This window comes from Panthera tigris, chromosome B3 (genome assembly GCF_018350195.1).
Source record: "Panthera tigris isolate Pti1 chromosome B3, P.tigris_Pti1_mat1.1, whole genome shotgun sequence".
NCBI classification, from domain to species: domain Eukaryota; kingdom Metazoa; phylum Chordata; class Mammalia; order Carnivora; family Felidae; genus Panthera; species Panthera tigris.
The window spans coordinates 85776768-85802186 of NC_056665.1; the positions used below are offsets into that span (position 1 = coordinate 85776768).

The 25419-nt window shown below is 36.2% G+C and overlaps 1 protein-coding gene and 1 long non-coding RNA gene across 3 annotated transcripts in view; both read right to left on the bottom strand.

Annotated features, from left to right (window-relative positions):
- Nucleotides 1–25419, bottom strand: part of SLC25A21 (solute carrier family 25 member 21) — a 480180-nt gene that overhangs the window by 206295 nt on the left and 248466 nt on the right. The gene's annotated exons all lie outside the window — the stretch shown is intronic.
- On the bottom strand, nucleotides 1514–23939 carry LOC122239589. Of its 2 annotated transcripts, XR_006218814.1 has the most exons (4): nucleotides 23898–23938; nucleotides 21802–21825; nucleotides 6254–6312; nucleotides 1514–1552 (listed from the first exon to the last, which is right to left on the bottom strand). It is a non-coding gene; the product is annotated as an uncharacterized LOC122239589 (long non-coding RNA). The 2 variants fall into 2 exon arrangements; XR_006218815.1 differs by lacking the exon at nucleotides 21802–21825 and having other exon boundaries at nucleotides 23898–23939.

The following is a 25419-nucleotide window of genomic DNA, read 5'->3' on the forward strand; positions in this document are numbered from 1 at the left end:
CAGAGTTTTAAATCTTTTTGTAACATCTTTTTCTTTGTAATTTGACAGATAAGACTGGGTTTGAAATATTTAAACAATACTCTTGTTGCTTCCTTCTCCAAATAATTAAATTTTAATCCTAATTAACTGACTCCCTTTCCATACTGCTAACCATCCAATGACAGTGGTACTGGGACTAATTAATTGCACTTCATCTCAAAAAACACTTTCCTACTAGGAGCTCTTAGTTTATAGTTTGGTTATTCTATATTCCTGTGAGATCAGCAAACTTGGAAAGGAAATGAAATGGCTCAAGTTTTAAATATATATATACTGCATGAGATGTTATGTTAACTTGTGGATAAGGCCCTGGCTCACCTAAACTTGTCATTTATAAAATATTTATTGTATCAGGGAAGGTGTGGAGAAATAGGGAAGACATAATCCGTGCTTGAAAGGTTTACATAATAACTCTGGAAGCCATTGCAATAGGGCATCATGATTATTAAAACTGTACACTGCTTCCTGGAGGGGCAAACAGAGGTAACTGGCTGCATGTTACAATCCACAGTTCAGTTTGGCATAGCATCTTGCACAAAACTATATCCCAAACCACTTTACAGAAGTGAAATTTCCATTCTCAAGCCAATATATGCTATACATTACAGAACAGCTGTGTGCAAACGCTGCCCCATGGGGGGGAAAAAACCCTGAGGCATTAGGTCATGAGATGAAAATCCAAAGGAGAACTTAGGAGGCATGGACCAGTAGGGCAGAAAGGAGGGATAAGAGGAAACAATGACAGGAAAGGAAACATGTTAATTTGCAAGATTTAGAAATAAATCCGTGATAAGCTTAAGATACATCCCACACTTTTTCCCCTAGAAAAAAAATCTAGACAATCTTTAAATTTTTTTTTAATGTTTATTTATTTTTGAGAGACAGAGCACAAGCAGGGGAGGGGCAGAGAGAAAGGGAGACACAGAATCTGAAGCAGGCTCCAGGCTGTGAGCTGTCAGTACAGAACCCGATGTGGGGCTTGAACCCACGAACTGTGAGATCATGACTTTAGCCAAAGTCAGACACTTAACTGACTGAGCCACCCAGGTGCCCTGAGAGTAGGATAATCTTTTACATGATCCAGAGGAGTAGCAGCAGAAGTTAAACAAAAAAATCATGAAGTGAAAGCTGACAAACTTTCAAAGTAGTGGTATAATTACACAGGATCAGTAATTCAACCATTAGGGGATAAAGGCAATAAAATGATATATTTTGAGGGAATCTGAATTATGGTAAACTATTACCAGAAAAGGTTAGCGGATGAGATGGACAGTGAAAGCTAATTTCATAAACATAAACACAATGCATGAATTGTGTACTTTAAAGTAAATAGAGGGGTGCCTGGGTGGCTCAATTGGTTAAGCGTCCGACTTCAGCTCAGGTCATGATCTCGTGGTCCGTGAGTTCCAGCCCCGCGTCGGGCTCTGGGCTGATGGCTCAGAGCCTGGAGCCTGCTTCCGATTCTGTGTCTCCCTCTCTCTCTGCCCCTGCCCCGTTCATGCTCTATCTCTCTCTGTCTCAAAAATAAATAAAGGTTAAAAAAATTAAAGTAAATAGAATTTTATAAAATACATTTAATTCTAAGACAAAGCAATTATGTTCTTTCAGAATCTTGCCTGGCTTTAAGAAACCATGAAATACCAGCTAGTGGGGAACTGTATTTAACAAATGATGACAGTTTGCTGTGCTTAGACTGGATTTCTAATATAAAATCCTGCTTTTAAACCTAAACAAAAAATTTTAAGTAGAAATAACTCCCAAGAAAATTTATTTTACTATTTATATTTCTTGTCACTTAAATAACATTGAAATATTTTAAAAATTCAAGTTCTCCATTTTGGATGTTCACTTGAAGCTTACATTTCTATTTCAAGTATCATCCATATAGCAAATTAGCCTTCCGTACACTGTGTGCCTAAAAAACATTCTTTGAGGGTGCCTGGGCTCAGTCGGTTAAGCGACTGACTGGATTTTGGCTCAGGTCATGATATCACAGGTTGGTGAGATCAAGCCCTACGTTAGGCTCTGCACTGACAGCATGAGGCCTGCCTGGGATTCTCTCTTCCTCTCTCTGTGCTCCTCCTCTCTCTCTCTCTCTCTCTCTCTCATAAATAAATAAACATTTAAAAAAATTCTTCAAATTCCATGAACTCCAAGATTATTCATTTAACAACCAGTTTGCATAACTCATTACAAGTTATGCACTTCTGTTAAGGGGATATACTCTTGATTACTGGGGTTTTCCACATAAATAAAAAGTTTTACACTCTGTATCTTGTGTAAGCTGTTCGTGTTTGGCATATGCTCATTTTAATTTGGCAAGTATCACATTTTACATGACACATATAATACCATGTGCGAAAAGTGAAGAAATAAAATCCACAATGTATTATTTCCTGAAGTATTTGGAAATACTGCACACTTAGTTGGGTTGTAGATAAATTTGGTCTGTCTGGCCTTTAAAAGACATGGAAGATACACAGATTATCACTGATTTAGGCAGCATAACAGGGGTTTAGCAACGACTGATACATATGAAATTTCTACTAAACTGGGTACAATTGGGTTTTCCTTTACCTTCTTAAATGCCCAGTATTTTTTTAAAAAGCCATACTACCCTTTTGTAGCAACATGGATGGAACTGGAGAGTGTGATGCTAAGTGAAATAAGCCATACAGAGAAAGACAGATACCATATGGTTTCACTCTTATGTGGATCCTGAGAAACATAACAGAAACCCATGGGGGAGGGGAAGGAAAAAAAAAAAAAAAAAGAGGTTAGAGTGGGAGAGAGCCAAAGCATTAGAGACTGTTAAAAACTGAGAACAAACTGAGGGTTGATGGGGGGTGGGAGGGAGGGCAGGGTGGGTGATGGGTATTGAGGAGGGCACCTTTTGGGATGAGCACTGGGTGTTGTATGGAAACCAATTTGACAGTAAATTTCATATATTAAAAAATAAAAAAATAAAAAAAAAAAAAAAAAAAAAAATAAAAAAAAAAAAAAAAAAAAAAAAAAAAAATAAAAAGCCATACTACCTGAAAAAAGAAAACTAACAACATTGTGTCTTAGAAGGAAAATCAATGGACCTTTCAGGAATTTTCATACTATCATGTATCTTAAGAATAATTATGGAATAAAGGATCCTCCCCTGCACGTCCATCTCCTCCATATGCTCACTCCAGAAGGAAAGGCAGAATTAGAGTGGTTAACAGTGTTGGATGCAGAGTCTGAATGATAATCTTGGTTTAGCAGTTTCCTTATCTGTGTGATGGAGGCACAAACTGTACTGACTTCAGCACTCAGCACAGTGTCTGACATAGTATAATCATGGGATAAACAGTGGCTACTCTTCTTGCTGCTATCACTATTTGTAACTCTGAAACTTCTCAGATAACCCTGAGAAGTGTTCTAGAGACCATGATGGTGAAGGTTCCGGCTGTACTACTGATGGCATCCTCCCCAGTTCCAGCCTCATCTCAGAATCTAGTCTTTCTAGTGGGGACGGGGGGGGGGGGGCAGGGATGGAATTGCAGATGGCTTTTCAGCCTGGGAAGGCTCTACTCTATTGGCTGCTGTCTCAACTGTGCCTTTCTCTAAGGAGGGAAGCATGTAGTAGAAACACACACACACACACACATACACACACACACACACACACACACACACACACACACACCCCTCTGAAAATCTCTGTTTGAGCTCTGTATCAAGTTTCACAGATCACTTATTCCAGAGGTTCTTAACCTGTGGTTGAACTTTGGAAAGAGGAAGGTGTCCACGAATTCCTAGAAATTACATGCTAAATTTTTCTTTTTTAGTGTTCATTTTTATGACAAGAGAAATCCATGACCTTCAACAATTTCTCTAAAGATTCTGTGTCCTTGAAATAAGGACCCATCGAGCTTCAATTTCCTCCTCTATAAGATGGGAATAAAAATAATGTTCCTATTGGCCTTACTGCGTGTTCTGAGGATCCATTAGAGTGTGAAAGACTATAAGTCATCACTATATAAGCATTTGCTATTCCTAACCTTGATGCCATTATTTCTTTTTATCAGTTTGTGTGCACACTTCTGATTACACAGTATCATCCACAAGGAACTCAAAATCTTCTATCTACTTTTTGAAAACCATGTCATAGCTTGCCCAAGCAATAAGCATTGAAAAGAAGATTGAGGCACTACCTCCAGAAAATAGTCTACAGATGTGTTTTGTTCAGTTCACACAGTGTTCTTTCAAGAATGAGTTGGTTGTCAACATTTAGAAATCAGGAGTTTTCACATAAAAAAAAAATCAGATTTCAGGTTACCTGAAAAACTGAAATATCTGGCATCCCTGAGTCACCTTTCTGCAAGACAACAACTAGCCAGAGCTGAGTACAGGGACATGTGCCCCCTGTATCCCATTGTTGAATCTGGCCCTCCTGCTTCCCTTGTTTGGCCACATAAGTGTCTCTAGCCTATAGATATGAAGTCTAAATCATATATGATTAACTGAGTATAATCATTCTGTTTTGAAAATATATAAAATAAGGTGTCACCTCCCCTTATTTTTCTTCTTAGAAAGTTCTTTCAAACCTCAAACATGGAGTATTTAGAATAAACATTCAGGTATTAAAGGACAAAGTATATTCTCCACACATACTGCTCTTCAGATTAGCAAATTCTTATTTGTTGAAAGAACATCCTCTAACAGGAATATTGAAGGGCAAGGCACACAATATGATTACAAGATCCAAGAAAGAGGTAAGTGATGTGATTGGGGAAAAGCCATAAGTTTATCCAACGGAAAGTCATGACTCTCACTCATAAGTTAAGCTTGTACAAATCAATTAGGTATAAAGGAATAAATGGATTGCTAACATATCATTTGGAAGAACTTGACATGAATCAGCAACTGAAAGAGCCTCCTAATTTTGACCTGAGCAAAAATGTCACTTTTAAGAATAAGAAAAATATGAAATATAGGAAGGTGTCTGTTTCTCTTAATTTTTGTAGGTGACAAGAGATATCATAAGGCTGACTTTTCTCTGGAACTTACTAGGAGGAAGAGCCACTTTGAAAATTGAAAATGCATGGTGAAAATTTAAGGTTTGGGAAGTTCTGGATGTTCTCCCTTTTAAATCAAATATTCTTTCATGTTATTAAGAGCCCCCAAATAATGAGTAGGCTGCTACAGATTACGATAAAGAAGAAAAAAATGATACCAGGGAATCCACTTAGATATGATTAGAATTGACCCTCTTTCGATACAGTTCTTAAACTCTAGTCCAAGATTATTTGCTCTAACGAATGCTCTATTTTTAAGATTGTTGATATTGACATTAGAATTTTGATTCAGAAGAAGACCATATCAATTACATAAACCTGTGAAAGATTTCAAGATTTACATGGTCATTACCAAACTAAAATTTATGCTGGATCATGCACTATTGTAAATGTTTCGGCAAGAGCGATGTGGTGTAACAGAGGCCATCCACTCGAGCGGTAGAACCTGTAGGAAGTTTTTCTTAACATAATTGCAGGGGCCATTTGGGTTAGAGCAAGGTTGCACTGTAAATCTGCCACTCCTAGAGGGCCAACTTTCTCGATGCATATTGAACCAATATTCTTGCTATGAAACTGTGTAAGCTAGATTCTGTGCCACTATAGTACAATGCTCCTCAATAAACTTGTTTTCACAAAAAGTTTGCCCACTCATGCGTCCCAAGGCTGTTGTAATCTTCATTGTTGAGGCTGATCTAATAGCAGGGACATTATTCTATTTCTTGACATGTTTAAAGTTCTCTAATGAATAAAGCTAACAGCTTATGGCTGCTTCAACTGTCACTTGATTACCCCGAAGGGATTTTCTTTTCTTTTTCTTTTTTTTTTTGTCTTTAAAATTGGCCTCCTAGTTTGTTTTTAACTACCTTGTGCACAGAGGTCTGAAGGGGAAAGCAGATCAAAGATCAGCTCGCAACATAAAAAGCAGCTGTAGTTAATTACAGGCAAATGAAGGACATCTGACCAGATTCTTTATGAGCCGCCTTGTCACACATTCAACAGTCTATAATCTCTGTGACCTTGTCCCTTGGTCCTGAACTGTCGCCAAACCTGAGAAATGGATATGTCTCAAATTATATATGAATTTAAAAAAACGGGAGGAATGTTCAGGGTGTGACTTAGCAAAGAGTGAGTGATGTGGAAGAAGAACACAGTAAACGCGGAGTTACCTGGGATATATAGAAGTCACCTGGAGTTTCCATCGTAAAGTAGCAAGTCTTTTCTCACACTGAAAATAAAGTCATTTGTTATAAAGAGGTAGAGGTAGATAATCAGATTATAAAAGTTAACATGTGAGAAGTGAAATGCAATACTTACTCTGCTATGATTTGAGAGAAATGAACAATACTCCTACAGTGTCCACTATTTGACTTCTCAAAAAATTTTTAACTATTCTTGTTTTTAAGATGCTATTAAAATCTAAATGACTCAAGTAAAAAAATAAGGTTTTCTAATTTTATTTCAATTTTTTATTTTAGAAAGAGAGACAGTGCACGTGAGCTCCATGCTCAGCATGGAGCCTGACACGGGGTTCGATCCCACTACCCTGGGATCATGACCATGAGCTGAAATCAAGAGTCAGATGCTCAACCAACTGAGCTATGCAGGCGCTCAGTTTTTCTAATTTTATTATTTTTAAAATTTGTTTAAATGTTTATTTTTGAAGGAGAGAGAGACAGAGTATGAGTGGGGGAGGGGCAGAGAGAGAGAGACAGAGACAGAGAGACAGAATCTAAAGCAGGCTCCAGGCTCTGAGCTGTCAGCACAGAGCCCGACGTGGGGCTCAAACTCACAAACCGCAAGATCGTGACCTGAACCGAAGTTGGATGCTCAACCGACTGAGCCACCCAGGCGCCCCATCAGTTTTTCTAATTTTAAGAGCAATACATGTTCATTCCACATATTGAAAAGTCCCAGAAATATCTAAGAAAAAAATACCCCCAAAACCCAGCCTCTGAGAGAATCCTGTTAAGATTTATATTTAAATCAAAACAAAAAAAAATTGAGCACATACTACTGAAAAATCAGTGAAGTTGCACTGTTTGTTGATGGCCAACATGGTTACAAAGCATGGATGAGTGAATGAAAGGTATGGGTTCTGGTAGGTCAGTACCCTGTATCAGCAGTAGGAAAATGGCTGTTAAGGGCCTACATTGGCCCCTTAAAAATGCATCACCAGCATGGATAAAGGAAAAGCCGCTGTATCCTCTATAAATCCCAAAGTGATCAGATAGCTCCTGTTTCTGCCTGTTAGCTTACTTCATATAGGCCCAGAATGGCACACTCCATGCCCCAACCTCCACTTTCTTTTGACTAGAGGTTGGGGATTATAGGAAAAATGCCTACTTTACAGGACTGTGTAAGGAAATAGGGGATCATATTTCTAGGTACGCTGTGGAAACTGCAAAGTATTAATTATTTATTAACTATTGTTAGCAGTAATTGAGGTGCCATGGAAAACATTAAAAATGATTAAGAGTCTGCTTTCAAGGAGTTTTTATCAAGTACTTCGAGGTACAATACATAAACAAAAAAACGTTAATTAAAATTTGAAAATAGGTTCAACTTTACAATGCAACGTACCAGGTAATCATCAAGTTACCTGTAAACATCTGAGAAGGAATGATACCATAGCCTATAGGTTTTGGTTTATTTGTTTCTAAACAAACATATCAGAACTAACCAACATGAGTGAGTGTGATCCTTTTCAAAGCTGTCACCTTCACTGCCTATAAACATGAAACAGGTATTGCCAAGGTTTAAAAACTTTTTTGGATTCTATGGGATTCCCTTGTTGTATATAACTTTTAAACACCTAAAGTTGTAATTTTGAAGACAGATTCAATTTCTGGAAAGAACTGAGTATCAGATAGAACCAAGAATAGTGAATACAGAGACTGATACCTAAAGAAATGTCACCACATATTAATGAAATCATTTTATAAAAGACAAATTATTTCTGAAGAGAATTCCAAGAGTGGGTATCCAAAAAATATTTTGATTAAGGCAGTGCCTTGAAATAAGCTACTATTCAATATTCAACACTGTGAATAAATTCTGATTTATTCTCCAGTTTAAAAAGTCCTGGTTACTTTATATTCAACTCTGTAATTTCATAGGACTTCAGAGGAGGGAGATACGAGAAAGCTTTGCAGTCTAATTTGGACTTGATTTGTTAGCAGATGAAGAGTGAATTTTAGAGAAGTTGAGTGATATGTAAAAAATGATGGTAGGTCACAGAGAACTTTTAGGGCAGTGAAAGTACTCCTTATGATACTATAACGATAGATACATGTCATTATACATTTGTTACAAATCATAGAATGTACATCACCAAGAGTGAACCCTAATATAAACTATGGACTTTAGGTGATAATGATGCATCAATGTAGGTTCATCCATTCTAACAAAAGTACTGCTCTGGTGGGGGATGTTGATAATGGGAGGTGTTGTGTGTGTGTATAGGAGCGGAAGGTATATGGGAATCCTCTGTATCTTTTCCTCATGTACACTCTAAAAAAATAAAGTCTATTAAAAATGATGGTGGGGAATCACAAGGCATTGATGGGAGGAAAGAATAATTAGAAATCATTCCAGGCAAAGGATAAAAAAGAGTATAAATGAGAGAAGAAGGCAAAGCTCTGGGAAATGAAAGGATTTCAACACAAGGCTCTCCAATAAAACTTTCTGCAATTACGGAAACATTTTATAATCCGTGCTATCCCACATGGCAGCCACTAGCCTCATGTGTGGCTACTGAGCATACAAAATGTGGCTATTATGACTGAAGAAATGATATTTTGTTTTTGTTTCCTTTTAATTAATTTAAATGTAAATAGCCATATGTGTATAGCAGTTACCATTCTAGATAGTGCAGGATGGAGCATGGAGTGAGGGTGCTGTGAAATAGGGATGGAGAGTTACATAGGACATAGCCAGACACTGGAGGATCTTCAGCTAAGTTAGGGAACATTAAATTTATCTCAGGGAACATGAGAAGCCAATGAAAAGATTTAAGAGGGGGAGTAACGCACATAATCAATTTATTTGCTTTTTGGCATCAGGCTACAACAGAAAGGATGGATTAGGGTTGGGATGATGGTTGAGGCAAGGGTGCCAGGGAAGAGGCTATTGGATCATCCAGACAACAGATGTAATATCTAAAAGGGTAGAAATAAAGGCACGGCACTTGAGGGACACTTGGGAAGTGGAGAAAAGGATGGATTGGATGTTAGGAATAAGAGAGGTGGAGGGAGAGATATATGAGACCTGAGGATGATGGACGATGGAACCATTCACTGAAGAACAGCTCTGAGGAGAATGACAAGTTCAGTTAGGGACATGTTGAAGGTGAGGGGCCTGCTAGGCATCCAAGTGGGATGATACACATTTGTGAGCCATGCACATGTGGGTGGCCATGGAAACAATGGGAGGGGATAACACTCTTCAGGGTGAGTCTGAAAGTAAGAAGAGGGACTAGGACAAAACCCCAAAGAATACCAACACCCTGACATGATTCTTCTGTTTTTATATCAGTCTTCTATTCATCCCTGCCTATTGTAGCAAGCCATATTAATCTGCACTTGTCTTTTAAATAAAAAAACCCAAGCTCACAGTCTCAGTGCTCCATGGCACCCCACAGTATTTGGCAATTTCTCACCACCCAACCCCCCATTTTTAAGAGGCACTGGCATATGAACAGTGTTATTCTAAATTCGGGTTTTTTTCATTCAGGACACAATTTCAGAGAAAACAGAGTGAACTCTACTGCAAAAAAAAAAAAATTACTGGTGACAGAGACTATATGAGTTAAGCATGTTTTAAAAGAAGTTAATAAGAACACAGTCATCAAAAAAACTCCACAAGTTTTCTCTCTCCTGTAAACAGATTAGCAAACAAATGTCCAGTGCCCTTACTACATTTGGCAAGCCATCAAATAAGCTACTAACAATTAATCACATCACAAAACAAGAAAATACACTGATTTTTTAAAGTGGAAGCATAACACAAACTCTCCTAGCTAAATACAAACAATGATACCATTCCAGCGAATTCAAGTTTGCTTTATCAAGTTTTTACTATGCAAATCATAGCCTTAATGGAGGGTGCCATTGCTCCTATACAGAACTTGTGATCATGCATGGTAAAGGTATATAAGTACCACTCTTAATTATTCAGGTGTATCAGACTGTCAAATGCTCTTATTTGAGGAAGCGTAGCTAGTAGATTAATTGAGATACAACTTATTTCACTTTAAATATTCATAAAAGCTAGCAGGCAATCCAAGTGTAAGTCTAGGGACCTTAGGGTCATTCCTATTTCAAGAACCCGACAGGCACTTCTCCATAAATAGATTATGATAGACCCCAAGTTGGGACATTCTTTAATTTAACAGCCTCTTATTAAGCATTTACTAAGTATCAAAATAGAGCTTTCACCATCCTGCTGAGCAGTTTGGACCTTACAGGTATGAAATAAGAAGTCTCAAAGTGTTGGAAGATGAGAGATGGTGGGGTAGTGACAAGATCTCATCTTTGTTTTCAGAAAGAGAACATTGGCAGCAGAACTACAATGCAGAGAGACCAAATTCATGAGACCAGTTAGAAGATTTACATTAATAGGGATGAAAAAAAGATTAGTCCATGAAATTGGGAAGTGGTGACGGGGATGGAGAGAAAGGGATTAAAGATACTTAGAAGTTGATTGGGAATTGAGAAATAATTCGGAGATTATCGCCTGGGGTGATTGAGTAGATGTTTTTGATCCCAGGGGGTATATCTCTAAAAATATTAATTATTTCTTAGCCTCTATTTGTGGTACTTTCCTAAGAAGTACCTTGGAGGTGTTAAAAACTCATTAGTGGCTTATTTTGGAATTATAGTCATTTCTTTATTGAACAGACCTGTCAAGTAGTTAATGATCTGTAAAACTCTTAACTGAACCGGGAAGAGCTCTTTAATTCCTTAAATCAAAGATCCTTTTATTGTATTTTGTAAATTCTGATTTGCTTCTCTAAATGAATTGTATGTATCTTTCAGTGTGTGTTTTCTAGCCCCTGAACTGTGAGGAAAATTTTATTAGTTTTCAATATGATCAAAGGGAAACCAAACCCAACCTGTTAGCTTTCTAAAAATCAACATACTAGAGATTTTAAAAGCTCTTGTGAAACTAAATCAGCAGTTGTCGTGAAGCTGTACTCTATTCCTAAAATGATATTTCTTTTTTTACTTTTATTGCTGCTTCTACTAATAATAATTCTATTACTCTTACTACAACTATTACTATCATCACCACTATTAAAACTAGCTTACTTTCAGTGCTTTTATATATCAAAGCTGTTGCACATATTTTGTGTATTAATTCATTCATTAACTCATTGCTGACAAAAGTATTCACAGCAGCACTCTGAAGAGAATACCAAATTTTCCCCACTTTATTAATGAGAAGATTGAGGCACAGGGAAGAGAAATAACTTCCCAAGCCCCCACAACTATTAAGAGGCAGAGTTGGGATCCAACCCTGTTGTGCCCTATTACTTTGGTGGTCACCAATCAACTATACCTCCCAGCATTCCGGTCCTGGTGGAATGCCTTTTCCCATTGACTCCAAGCTCACCCCATGACTGATTTTGGACACTGAGACATTAGCATGTGTTATGTAAGCAGAGGCTTAATAAGCCACTTTCACACTGGTATTTTCTCAGCTGGCACACTTATTTTGGAGATCCAGCTGCCATGTGCTGAATAGTCTAAGCCAGATGGAGAGGCCACATGAAGGAGAACAGAGACTCTCCAGTCTTGCCCAAGAGCCTACGCCAACAGCCAGCCACGTGAGGGAGTCATCTCTGCCACTGCAGCCACCATTTGATTGTAACTGCATGAAAGACTCCAATCAAGGCCAGCAGAACTACCCATGTGTGTCCAAGCAACCTGCAGAATTGTGAGACATGATAAAAATGGCTGTTTTAACGAAACCCAATTAGTCTGTGCTCTTAACCACTTTGCTATCCTGAGCTACAGTTACCTTCCTAAAAAATCATTACAGATAGCTAGCTAGCTAGCTAGGTCTATATCTCTATGTATCTCACTGAGTATTTCTTTACTGTGTGCTTATTATAGCTACTTACTGTCTTAAATCCATATTTATAAAATGTGTCTTCTCTGTGTGGTATACTACATGACTTATTATCTATCTTAAATAAAAAATATATCCTGGGAATTAAAAACTGATAAAATACCTATCCATTGCCAAGAAAGTTCAGTTTTACCACAAGAACCAATTTGTAGAAAGGATTAGACCTATTTCACTAACTCTGTTAAGAATTTATAACAACAATGTTTACTCATTCAATCATTCAACAAATAGTTAAAATTTATTGCACAAATGTTATGTACCAGTAACCATGCCAAGCAGTTTGCATACATTTGCTCCTCACAACCATAAGGTTGTACGAGGGATGGGGATGTACTAAAAACCATGCTGGAGGTCATGGCTAGTAAGCGTCAGAGCCTGACCAGGCTCAAGTTCATCTAACTTGAGTCCAAGATCTTGCCCCACATTCTGCTGCACTTGGTGCCTCTCTACAGGCAGCAGGCACTAATAAAATCCTAGTTGATTATGGCAGTTAAGGCCTTAGAATCTGACTGAAAGCATTACTGAATATACAGTCTCATTAAAAATGAGTCTCACTCAAAACTCCCATTTCTAGAAATTGAATTCAATGAATACATTGAATTGATGTAGTCTAAAATTGAAGATAAATCTATAGATTATTTTAAAATTAATATACAAACACAAATTAATGTTTAATGCATAAACTTTTTTGTGGGTAAACGTTTGCCTACATGTTAATTTGCAAAGATTTTAAGCCTCTGCTTGGCTAAAGGTAATCCTTCTTAGGCAGGAGTCCTCCTTGGACTATCCTCGTTAAGTTAGGTGCACATCTTAGCTCTCTTGTAATGTATCACAGTGAATTCTAATGTTGTATTCACCAATCTACCTCCTAATTCTCTTCCACCCACACTGGATTGTGTGGACTTTCAGAACAAGACTTATTTATTAAAAATTGATTTTATCATATAGTATCTTTGGTGAAAGAATAAATCCCTGGGTAGAAGGAGGCCTCAAGGCAACATTTCTCCCTTCTCTCCCCAGCAGCCACCCACTGGGTTGCCTTTCCACCTGCCAATGGCTGAGAAAATCTGTTCATTCTATTAAGAGATAATATTAATAATGTAACTTTAAGTAATAATGTAATTTTAAGTAATGGTAAAACTTTAAGTTTTTGTTATTTTAAGTCATTTCTTTCCTTCCAATTTCAAAAAACTTTTGACCTATACAATATGGGTTTAAGGACCAGAAAATGATACATAAAAAAAAGAGAGAGAGAAATTCCTAACACAAAAACTACTATATAAGCTTCTATATTGTTTACATAGTTAAAATCCAAAACGTATCTTGGGAAGAATAAACACCTTACAGTAGAGGTAGAAGTAGTGATGTCTGAACTGACTTAGGAAGGATAAGAACGAGTTGTTTGAGTAGATGTTTATAATCCTTTTCATTATTAGTGGTAGAAAAATAGGGGGTAAAAAGTCTGAGTGAAGTGATTCCTTAGTCTATCGTAAATCGTATGTTGTCAAAAGAACCTTTTATAGATCATTTAATTGTAATCAGAGTAAATCAATCACAGCAAATGCTAAGTATTAATTTTCTTAGGTACTAAGTTAAGTATGAATGAATGGAAAGCACCATGTGGGTGTGTCTTTGATAGACATGGAAATTCAGAATCAGATAGGTCAGAACATTCTGAATTATCACAGTAAAGCTTGAGGGATATTCTAAGAAGGACAGACACACTCCAAGAAATATTAGGTTTTTACAATATATGATTATGCAGAATATTGCTAGGTCATGTAATAAGAAGTCACAGTAATATGGGACAGTTGTAGTTATGTAAGGGTTTCCCTTAATAAGCAACTCTTCTAAGCAACTCTTCTAAGGCAGATCTTCCACCTGAAAGCTAAATGCTAAATACACTGACATTGGCAGAAGGTGAACAAGAATAAATGAACATAAACTTTCTGCAAATCAGAAAGACTTTAAGGAATTTTCCAGCTTAGAATAAATACGTGTTTAATTTGCTTCCAGATTCCCTTATACTTGACTGGTTTTAATCACCGTGACGAAAATTAATAAATGATTTGTCAGTGTTTGGGAGACAGTATAGTCTCCATCTGGTATATTTGAGGCCTGTGAAAACATTTTCCAGTACTACCCAGTGACAGAAAACATTGGTAAGGTAAGCTCTTACAGCTGAAATGCAGCAGTTGATTGCCAATGGAAGCTACAGAAAAGGATGATTAATATAAACAGGCTTTTGCCTGTGTTTCACAGCAACATTACATAAAGCAGGGCTATTTCAGGAGACTTTTATATTTTAATTTCCAAGAGTCCATAGGGTAAGGGGTTTTTTTCTTCATCTTGTTTGATCTTTGATATTTAAGACCAACTTCTGTGTTTTGTTTATTTTTTCTTTGCATTGGAAAAAGAACATAAAGTGAGTGACAACACATAATCAGGGCTAATTGGTATTTTTCAGAGAAAAAAAAAGAAAACACCTTTTATGATGAGCCAAATGCAAACATTTTACAAATAGGGTATCTTGCACCAAATAATCATGTCAGGAAAAAAAATGGTTATGTTGCATGCATGGAAGTATTTGTTAGTTTCAAATTTAATCACAGCAAGTGGTTTTAATTTATATTTCCCTAAAATTTGGCTATTACACAAAGCAAGCACTTTAAAGGACTGATTGTCTTCTCCCTGAAGGAAAGAAACTGAAAGTTGATTTCAAACTGAAAGGGATAATAGAGACAAAACATTTTAAATAAAAATAAATAAAGGGGGTAGGTAAACCATCCAGTGGCCAGCTTGTTTAATATAAAATTATTTAGTTTCTCTTTTAAAAAAAACTATTTTTTCACTCTAAAAATGATCAGAATGATGCAAGCTAACTATTCTTCCTTAATATACTATCAAATATGTAGGGGTCTCCTTGCTGCACTGTTGGTAAGGGCTGTGTTGCCGAAACAGGTGATGACAGCAGTACTATTTTGTGTTATTTTAGCCGTCACTAGCCTTCCTAGTATTTTTCACCACTCCCACTTGCTGGCAGTATATCATGGCACAGTTTCAACAGAATTCTACTATGAGCTGTGAGCTAACTGGGAAATGTCAACATGTAAAGCCATGTCTAGAATTAACCTGTCTTTAACAAGGGCAAACTCCCACACTCTCTCTTCTCTCTCAAAACTTAATTACAGCAGGAGTACAGCAAAAAGGGGTGGAGAAGATTGGATGAGGAGATGCTAGAGACAATTCTATAACCAAAGATAAGATAATCACACAAAATCCACCATGAGCATTTTGCTATGGAGCTAGAAACTAATATTGTTCGTCTTGTCAGAAAACAAACTCTTCTAATTAAGAACCACATGGCCATCAGAGTAAGACTCTCTATCCCTCCAAAGTGAAAGGATCATGCCCTTCAGCTTATTGTAATGCATGCCACGTCCCCTCTTCTCCGGAACATCTGACTTTAATTGAACAGCTATTGAGATTCCTGCTGTGACACCCTAGAAGTATCATCACACTTTTTAGGCATCAGCCTTGGCTGTGATCTGCCCCATGTCCTCTTTAATGACAAGAGGTCAACATTCTATCTCAAACCAAGTTACACACTATATGATGGCTTCTCTTAGCACTGTTGACCTTCTCACTGCTTGTTGACCTTGAAAAATGACTGGTAACCACCAGACAAATCAGCAAAACTCCTGAAGGTCATGGCCCCTGTGTAACCTAATCAGCATCTCTAAATAATTTGTCAGAATCAAGTTGAGAGTCATACGCTCAAAGGACATTACTGCCTACATTACTTCTCGGGTAAGAAGTGGGTCCATAAGGATATCTGTGGAAAGACTATAGAAATAAAAAAGAAATGTTAAAAAACTTTGGTAAGATTTGAGAAAACAAAGAAATAAAAGATGGCTTTTAGATTAAAAAAAATTGATTATAGCATTTCCTGGATTCTCAGCAATATGAGAAAATTTCACCAACTAAAAAACAGAGATTTAAGACTCTGGACTATTGTCAATACAAGTGGCCTCTGACAATGCTACTAGCATCCTGGGGATCATAAAATGACATGAAAAAGAGCTCAGATGTTGTCTCATGAGATCACTTCTCATTCAAGCTGTTTGTCCTTTATCTTCTCATAAATTAATGTATTATAAACCCCACCATCAGGGAAAATAAATAGAAGTATTTCTCATTCTTTCTTACACATATATAGTTCAAAGCTACTCATAGTGTTCTAGCACAAAACAAACAACACACAATGTATTTCCAACATAGTTTTCATTGAGGTTTAATTTAAATTCACTATTTAACAACTGTGGATAATGTGAATATGTTGGTGGGTTCCACTAAAACACATAAAGAGATGCTGTTTGATTGTAGGCCATAATGGCATAAATTGTGAATTTTGTTTAAATGACATAAACTCAGTTCAATTAATTTTGAAAATGTGGGCACATACTCTGACAAAATTAAGGTAATTAGCTTATAACTACTACCTAAGAACTGTTGAGTTCCAGATCTATTATCTAGATTTGATCTCTCTATGGCTCAGAGCCAGCTTTTAAATGATCTCCTGGACAGTTCCACCTGAATGTCTCTTGAGCACCTAAATCTCAATCTGACCAGAACAGAATCTCTCATCTCTCTTCCCAGCCCCACCACCAACCTCCTCCTCCTTTGGCTCCCCCCATCCATCCTACACACAATAATGCAAATCAGAAGCTTCACCTTCAACCTAGAAGCCCTCTAAATCGTGGGATTTCTCACACCTTGATTTCTCTTAAATCTCTTCCTTTCTCTGTTTCTACTGTCTTTATCAAATGTCAGGCCTTCCTTATTTCTGAGTGGACTTGAACAATATCCTCCACTATGGCTCTTTCTGCTTCAAGCTTCTCTTCACTCTTCTTGCATATCTGATATTGATGTTCCACTGCCTCATTGATTGCCCACTACTCATAAGAAAAGATTCACCTAAACCCCATCTTTTTGTCCAGGACTTCATCTCCAATATTCAACCCCCTCCCTTGGTGTATCTCCTGTTTTCTGACCCTAGAAAAGTAACTGCATATCTTGTTTGACCCTGGCCTTCTGGACACCAAGGGTCAGAATGCCCCACATTCCTATCTGCCTTTTGAATGCCACTTGGGCAACTCTAAACAGAGAGAAGCCTCTTTTCCACAATTTGTTATTTATATCCTGTTTCTTACAATAATTTTGTACATATGTATTCCTTTTCCCACCAAAATGTAAGCTCCTCAAAAAACAGAATCTATGTATTATTCACATTTTGGTCCTTAGCATCTATCACAATGCATAGTGCACAGAAGGCAACTTAGTAATGTTGAATATAGTAAATAAAGAAATGTAGCAATAAAGCACTGAAAGATGCTTCAGTTCTTGGATTCAGAGCTATATAAATAAGACATAAACTACAGAGGCAAACTAATGGCATTATGGTTTGACTAGTCCCTAGTCAAACATTAGTGAAATATTATTTATAAAGAAAATAATTAAGTTCCTGGCAAAAATAATGCTAATTATATAAAAGCCAAGAGGTACCTTGTATTGTACCATTAGTAGAAAAGATTAAAAATATTTACAGACAAAGGTGAAGTTTTGGAAAATGAAGATTTCATTTTCAGTAACAACCTGACTAAAAGCAAATTAAATGTTCTCATCTGAAAAACTGAAACTGGCATCACAATCTTATTGCTTTTTGCCATTTCATGATTATAAGTGTTTTCAGGGTCTGAGATGTGTGATTTAGCATCACTTGTGTGTATGAACAATCTGCATTGTTCAAGGCACTAGACTTTGGGGAAGAGACAAAGGCTCCTTATGTGACTGTGATGCAGAAGTACACTCTCTAAAAAGGAATATAAAATGCAAAGCCCCATAAGTTCCTTAGGTTAGGCCAGCTTCCTTAGTGTATAAGATTTACTATAAAGATTGAGCTAAAAAAGTTGCAAAAAATCTTAACATCAGTATAGCAGATGTTAGACATACTTTGAGCTCCAGATGTCCACAAACAGCCTTGCTACACTTAGTCAGACCCATGGGTCACCCACCCTAGAATCACATGTCTTTACAGAGATCAAGGGATGATTGTGGGATGCCATGGTTTTCCTCCAAAATGCCAAGCTCAACATGATAAGCAACTATTTCTCAAACATCCCCAGTTTCCTAAATAACTTACTGAAAAGCTATCATCCTCAAGTTGATTTAAATCCTTCCTGAAAAACAAAATTTACTACAGACTCCCGATCTGGACCTAGGGAATTGGCTGGACTTGAATCAGAATTGTTTTCAGAATTGCAGGATGAGAAAGCCCAACACAGAGGAGTTTAAAGAGAGGATTTCACCAAGGGCAGGGAAATATTGTCCACAATAATTGTGTAAATCTAGAGCCATTTTTAGAAATAACCTTCAATTTAATATAAATAAATTTCATACTTTCTCATTGTAGATGATCAGAAACCAACACAACTGTAAAAGTAGAAAAAAATGCAGAAGCTATAACTTTGTCACACATCTTTATTACCTTTAAAATAACTAATGAAAAACATTCACACACACATACAAAAAAACCCCACCAAATGGTGGGGAAGAAAAAGAAGCTGTAAAGGGAAAAGCCAAAAGATCCTTTTAAGTGTAAGACACATAAATTTTTCTTTCTCTCTCTCTTTTTTAACTACCCTCCTCTGTGAAAAAGGTTTTATGTGATCAGTCAGAACTTCTAGATAGTAACTAAACAGAGAAAAAAAGACATTAAAAAGAGATAGAGTCCAACCATAGACACCAAAACAGAGTTCATGGTCTTCCTATTGCTCCTAGAAATAATTATCTCAAGAAGAAAAGAAGATACATGATCAGTTTTATAACCTCAGATGCCAGTCTTCTCTAAATCTTAAACCAAAACTATTTACTAAATCCACTTTGCCATTAGGTATAATATCTTACTTTAAAGTGCTTTGGAGTGAGATTTAAACAGCTATTTCCATGTTAAAAATTAGTGAATTGCTTATTAGATTATATCTTCATTAGATTTCTTTATCCATGCTTAAACATAATATATTTATTGAGCCATCTTTTTTAGTAAAAACTCCTAATCCAGTTTTAGAAGTACTGAATGAATTCTAAGTATATTTTAACTTTTGTATGAATACTTGCTAAGAGATATATCAAACTTGACATTGAAATAATATATTACTCTGGGGTCAGGATTTCATAATGGCATTTCCTAAGTCCCAGCAATTCCTGTATCTACTGAAATTCTAAAATTCCTCCTTGGTATTCCTAGCGTGGAATGGGAGAAATAAATTAAATATAAATATAAATTTATACACACAATACACACACATACGTGTGTGTGGTGTGTGTGAAATAAATATAAATATATACACACAATACACACACATACATACGTGTGATGTGTGTGTGTGTGTGTGTGTGTGTGTGTGTGTATGTTTATGGATATTTCAAGTCTTTGGGTATGGATACTCAAAGACTTGAAATACCAAGGACTGAATTTTTGGTAATTACACAGGAGGCCAAAGAACAGATAGTATAAGTTTTGATTGAATCATATACATACACTCGATTTGCAATCAAATGTTTCCTTGCTAAAGACCACAGACCAAATTATTATATCACATATTTAAAGACAAAAGACAAAGAATAGTGATGAATGAAAGTAAAGATCTTGCCAATGAATTTCATTCTCTGTAAACAAAATTACACTACCATAAAAGCTGTTATTTTGTAAAGATGTCCTGAAGATATTTTGTTTTGTCAGTTCTGCAAACTTTTCTGATTGCTAATTTCAGCTCTGGAAATCAGTCAAATAAACACAAACACACAAAATGTAGTTGAAGAAGCAAGTTTAGAAGTTTTGCTGTCTTGAGAAGTAAACCAGTTAATATTTCTTCCAGAGACTGTTAATTTTAAGAACTTCATATTTCTAGTTACGTTAAAAGTTTTTTTTAATCGTGATTTATTTTTGAGAGACAGACAGCGTGAGCATGGGAGGAACAGAGAGCGAGGGAGAATCTGAAGCAGGCTCCAGGCTCTGAGTGTGTCACAGAGCCTGACACACGGCTTGAACTCACGAAGTGCGAGTCCACGACCTGAGTCGAAGTCGGATGCTTAACTGACTGAGCCACCCAGGTGCCCCTAGTTCTAGTTACCTTTGTGGTAGGGCAAATGTTCTCTAGACAATATATCTATCCTACTACAGAGATACATCCATCAAAAAAACTATTGATCCAGGTAAAATAAATCCTGGTATCAATTACAGTTTAATATCCATGGAAAATTTAGAATTATAAAGCAGGCTCCATTTGAAATTTTATGTTCACACGCAGGTGGCAGGAATATGATATAATTTTTTAAAATATGGGAGGGGGGGGTGGTGATCCAGGATGGTGGCACGGAAGATCCTGAACTCACCTCTTCCCACAGATGCTGAATCTCCAGTGACGTATGAAATAGTTCCCACTGAAGAAGATGCGAAAACTAGGTGCACAGCTCTTTCATTACGAATAGTAAAGAGCCACACTGACATGGATATGAGAAGCAGAGATGTGGTCTTGCCAAAAATCTCACCCTTGATACAGCGACACACAATTGGGAGAGATCTCACAAATACAGAGCTTCTCCCTGAGGAATGAGGGGTTCATGACCCACATCAGGTACTCCAGCACTTGAAATCTGCAACAGAAAGATGAGCCTCCAAAACATCTGACTTTGAAAACCAATGGGGCTCATGTACAGGGGACCCAAAGGAAATGGAGGGTCCCAAATGGAGTGGAGATACTCTCTTAAAGGGTTTGTATGCAGACTCATGCACCCAAGGGGCCAGCACAAAAGCATCAGTTTGAAAAGTGCCTAGACTATAGGAAAAGATTCATTTGCTATATTATAGTGACTTCTGGAGGGCAGGGGACTGTTGGAACTCTCTTTGGGGAATAGAGGTGCTGGTAGGTGCCATTTTTGCCTTCTCCTTCTCCCTTGACAGCATGGGTGGGCATGCCCTGGCCCTGTGCCTTCCAGCCACTGTGTGAAAGCAGGCAGGCATGCCCTGACCTTGCATTCTCCTCATGAAAGCCAGTGGGAGATAGACAAAATGAAAAGATGTAAAGTGTAGTACCAAAAACAAATTGTAGCAGGGTGTGGTTAAAATGTAGAGTTTTAGAATGTGTTCAAACTTAAGTTGCTATCAACTTAAAATAGGCTGTTATATATATAGGCCATTATATGTGATTCTAGTGGTAACCAAAAAGCAAAAACTTCCAGTGGATATACAAAAGATAGTAAGAAAGGATTCGATGCATAACACTAAAGAAAGTCATCAAATCATGAGGAAAAAGAGCAAGAGAATAAGAAAGCAACAGAGAGGAACTATAAAACAGCCAGAAAACAATTAACAAAATGGCAATAAGTACATATCTATCAATAATTACTTTAAATGTAAATGAACTAACTTGTCCAATCAAAAGACAGAGTGTCTGAATGGATAAAACAAAACAAAACAAAACAAAAACAAGACTCATCTATATGCTGCTTATAAGACACTCACCTGAGATGTAAAGATGCACATAGGCTGAAATTGTAGAGACGGAAAAAGATATTACATGTAAACAGAAACCAAAACAAAGCTTGTGTATCTATACTTCTATCAGAAAAAAAGAGACTTTAAAACAAAGACTCTAAGTAAAAGACAAAGAAACACATTACATAATGATAAAGGGGTCAATCCAACAAGATATAACATTTGTAAATATATATGCACCCAACATACAAGCACCTACATATATAAAGCAAATATTACATGGTCAGCATTACCCTGATACCAAAACCAGACAAAGACATCATATACACACACACAAAATCACAGACTATGTCCCTGATGAACATAGATCCAAAACTCCTCAAGCAAATACTAGCAAACTGAATTCAACTATACGTTAAAAGGACCATACGCTGTAATCAAGTGGAACTTATTCCAGGGATACAGGATGATTCAACATCTGCCAATCAACTGACATGATACATCACATTAACAAAATGAAGGATACAAGTCATATGATCATCTCAATAGATGCAGAAAAAAGTATTTGACAAAATCCAACATCCATTTATGATAAAAACTCTCAACAAAGTAGGCAGAGAGGAACATGCCTCAACATAATAAAGGTCATATATGACAAGCCCACAGCTAACATCATATGCCACAGTGAAAAGCTGGAAGCTTTTCTTCTGAGATCAGGAACAAGACAAAGATGCCCACTCACCATTTTCATTCAACATAGTAATTGGAAGTCCCACCCAGAGAAACTTGGAAAGAAAAAAATAAAAGGCATCCTAATTAGAAAGGGAGAAGTAAAACTGTCACTATTTCCAGATGACATAATTATATAGAGAGAAAACCTTTAACACTCTACCAAGAAACTGTTAGAACTAATAAACGAATTCAGTAAAGTTGCAGGTTACATAATTTTTATACATCTTATACACTAATAATGAACTATCAGAAAAGGAAATTGAGAAAATAATCCCATTTACAATTATATATAAATAATGAAATACTTAAGAACAGATTTAACCAAGTAGGTAAAAGATCAGTACACTGAAAACTATAAGAAAATAATTTAAGAAACTGGACACGCAGATAAACGGAAATATATCCCATGCTCATGGATTGAAAGAATTAATATTGTTAAAATATCCATACTACCCAATGTAAGCCACGGATTCAATGCAATCCCTATCAGAATCCCAAAGGCATTTTTCACAGAAATAGAACAAACAATCCTAAAATTTGTATGGAACCACAAAAGACCCAGAATTGCTAAAGCAATCTTTAGAAACAAGAACAAAGCTGGAGGCATCACACATCCTGATTTCAAAATATGTTACATAGTTATAATAATTACAACAGTATGATATTGGCATAAGGACAGACATAATGACCAATGAAACAGAATGTAGAGCCCAAAAGTAAATCCACACATACATGGTCAATTAATTTATAGTAAAGGACACTAGAATATACAATAGGGAAAGGACAGTCTCTTTAATAAATAGTGTTGGGAAATCTGGACAGTCATATGCAAAAGAATGAAACAAGGCTACTGTCTTACACCACTAACAAAAATTAACTCAGAATGGATTAAAAACTTGAATGTTAAGACCTGAAACCATAAAACCTACTACAAGAAAATACAGATGATAAGCTCCTTGACTTTGGTCACGAAAATGGTTTCTGACTCCAAAAGCAAAGGTAACAAAAGCAAAAATAAGTAAGTAGGACTACATCAAACTAAAAAGCTTCTGCACAGCAAAAGAGACTATCAACAAAATGAAAAATCAACCTACAAATAGGAAAAAAAATTGTAGATAATACATCTGACAAGGGGCTAATGTCCAAAATATATGAAGAACTCATACAATTTAGTTGCAAAAAAAAAATCATTCTGATTTAAAAAAAGGGGGGGGGGGGACAAAGAATCCGAATAGACAATTTTCCAAAAGAAGACATCCAGATGGCCAACAGGCATATGGAATGATGCTCAACATCACTCACTAATTATTAGAGAAATGCAAATCAAAATGACAATGAGATATCACTATGGCTTTTAACACAAAGATAAGAAATAACAAGTGTTGGGGCACCTGAGTGGCTCAATTGGTAGAGTATGCAACTCTTGATCTTGAGGTTGTAGGTTTGAGCCCCACGTTGGGTGTAGAAGATCACTTAAAAATAAAACCTTAAAAAAAGAGAGAAATAATGAGTGTTGGCAGGGATGTGGAGAAAAGGGGGCATTCTATGCACTGTTGGTGGGAATATAAAATGGTACATCCAGTATGGAAAACACTATGACAGTTACTAAAAAAATTAAAAATACAACTACATATGATCCAGTAATTCTTTTGGGTGTTTATCAAAGAAAATAAAAACACTAATTCAAAAAGACATATGCACTCTTATGTTCATTGCAGTATTATTTATTTACAAAAATTTTTTAATGTTTATTTATTTTGAGAGAGAGAGAGAGAGAGAGAGAGAGAGAGAGAGAGAGAGAGAGCATGAGCAGGGGAGGAGCAGAGAGAGAGGGAGACAAAGAATCCAAAGCAGGCTCCAGGCTCCAAGTCGTCAGTACAGAGCCTGATGGAGGGCTTAAACTCACGAACTGTGAGACCATGACCTGTCACATGCTAAGTGACTGAGCCACCCAGGTGCCCCGCAGCATTATTTATAATAGCCAAGATAAGGAAACAACCTAAGTATTCTTTAGTGGATGAATGGATAAAGAATATATACAAAGTATATACTAAATATTTATTATACTATACTATATATACACTATATGCTATATGTAATTACTAGAGTAATTATATATAATATATATATATTATAATATATATATACTATATAGTATATATAGTAATTATAGTAATCTAAATATAATAATATAGTCCATATAGCAATGTATCATATATATAGTAATATATATTACTGTATATTATTATATCCCATATATAAATTATATACTATAGTAATTATATATAGCAATATATATAATGGGATACTACTTAAAAAAATGAAATGAAATATTTCCATCTGTGACAACATGGATGGAACTTGAGGGTATTACACTAAGTCAATTAAGTCAGAGGAAAACAAATACCTTACTTATATGTGCAATATAAAAAAAAAAAACAAAACAAAATAGATACAGAGAACAGAATGGTGATTGCCAAGGAGAAGGGGGATCGTGAGGTGGGTAAAATGGGTGATAGGGATCAAGAGGTACAAACTTCCAATCATAAAATAAATAGGTGATAAGGATATAATGTACAACATGGTGACTGTAGTCAGTAATATTGTATTGCATATTTGAAAGCTACCAAAAGAGTAAATCTTAAAAGTTCTCATCACAACAAAAAAATGTTTTGTAACTTTGTTTGGTGATGGATGAACTGGCCTTATTGTGGTGATCATTACAGTGCACAAAATACTGAATGACTACGTTATACAACTGAAACTAATACAATGTTATCCATCAATTATAACTCAATAAAAATTTTAAATATAAATTCAAATCATTTTAACTATGTTTAGTTAACTATGTTTATGTAAATATAAACTATGTTTATATTTACATCATTCTGAAATTATTGGCAAGTTAAATAT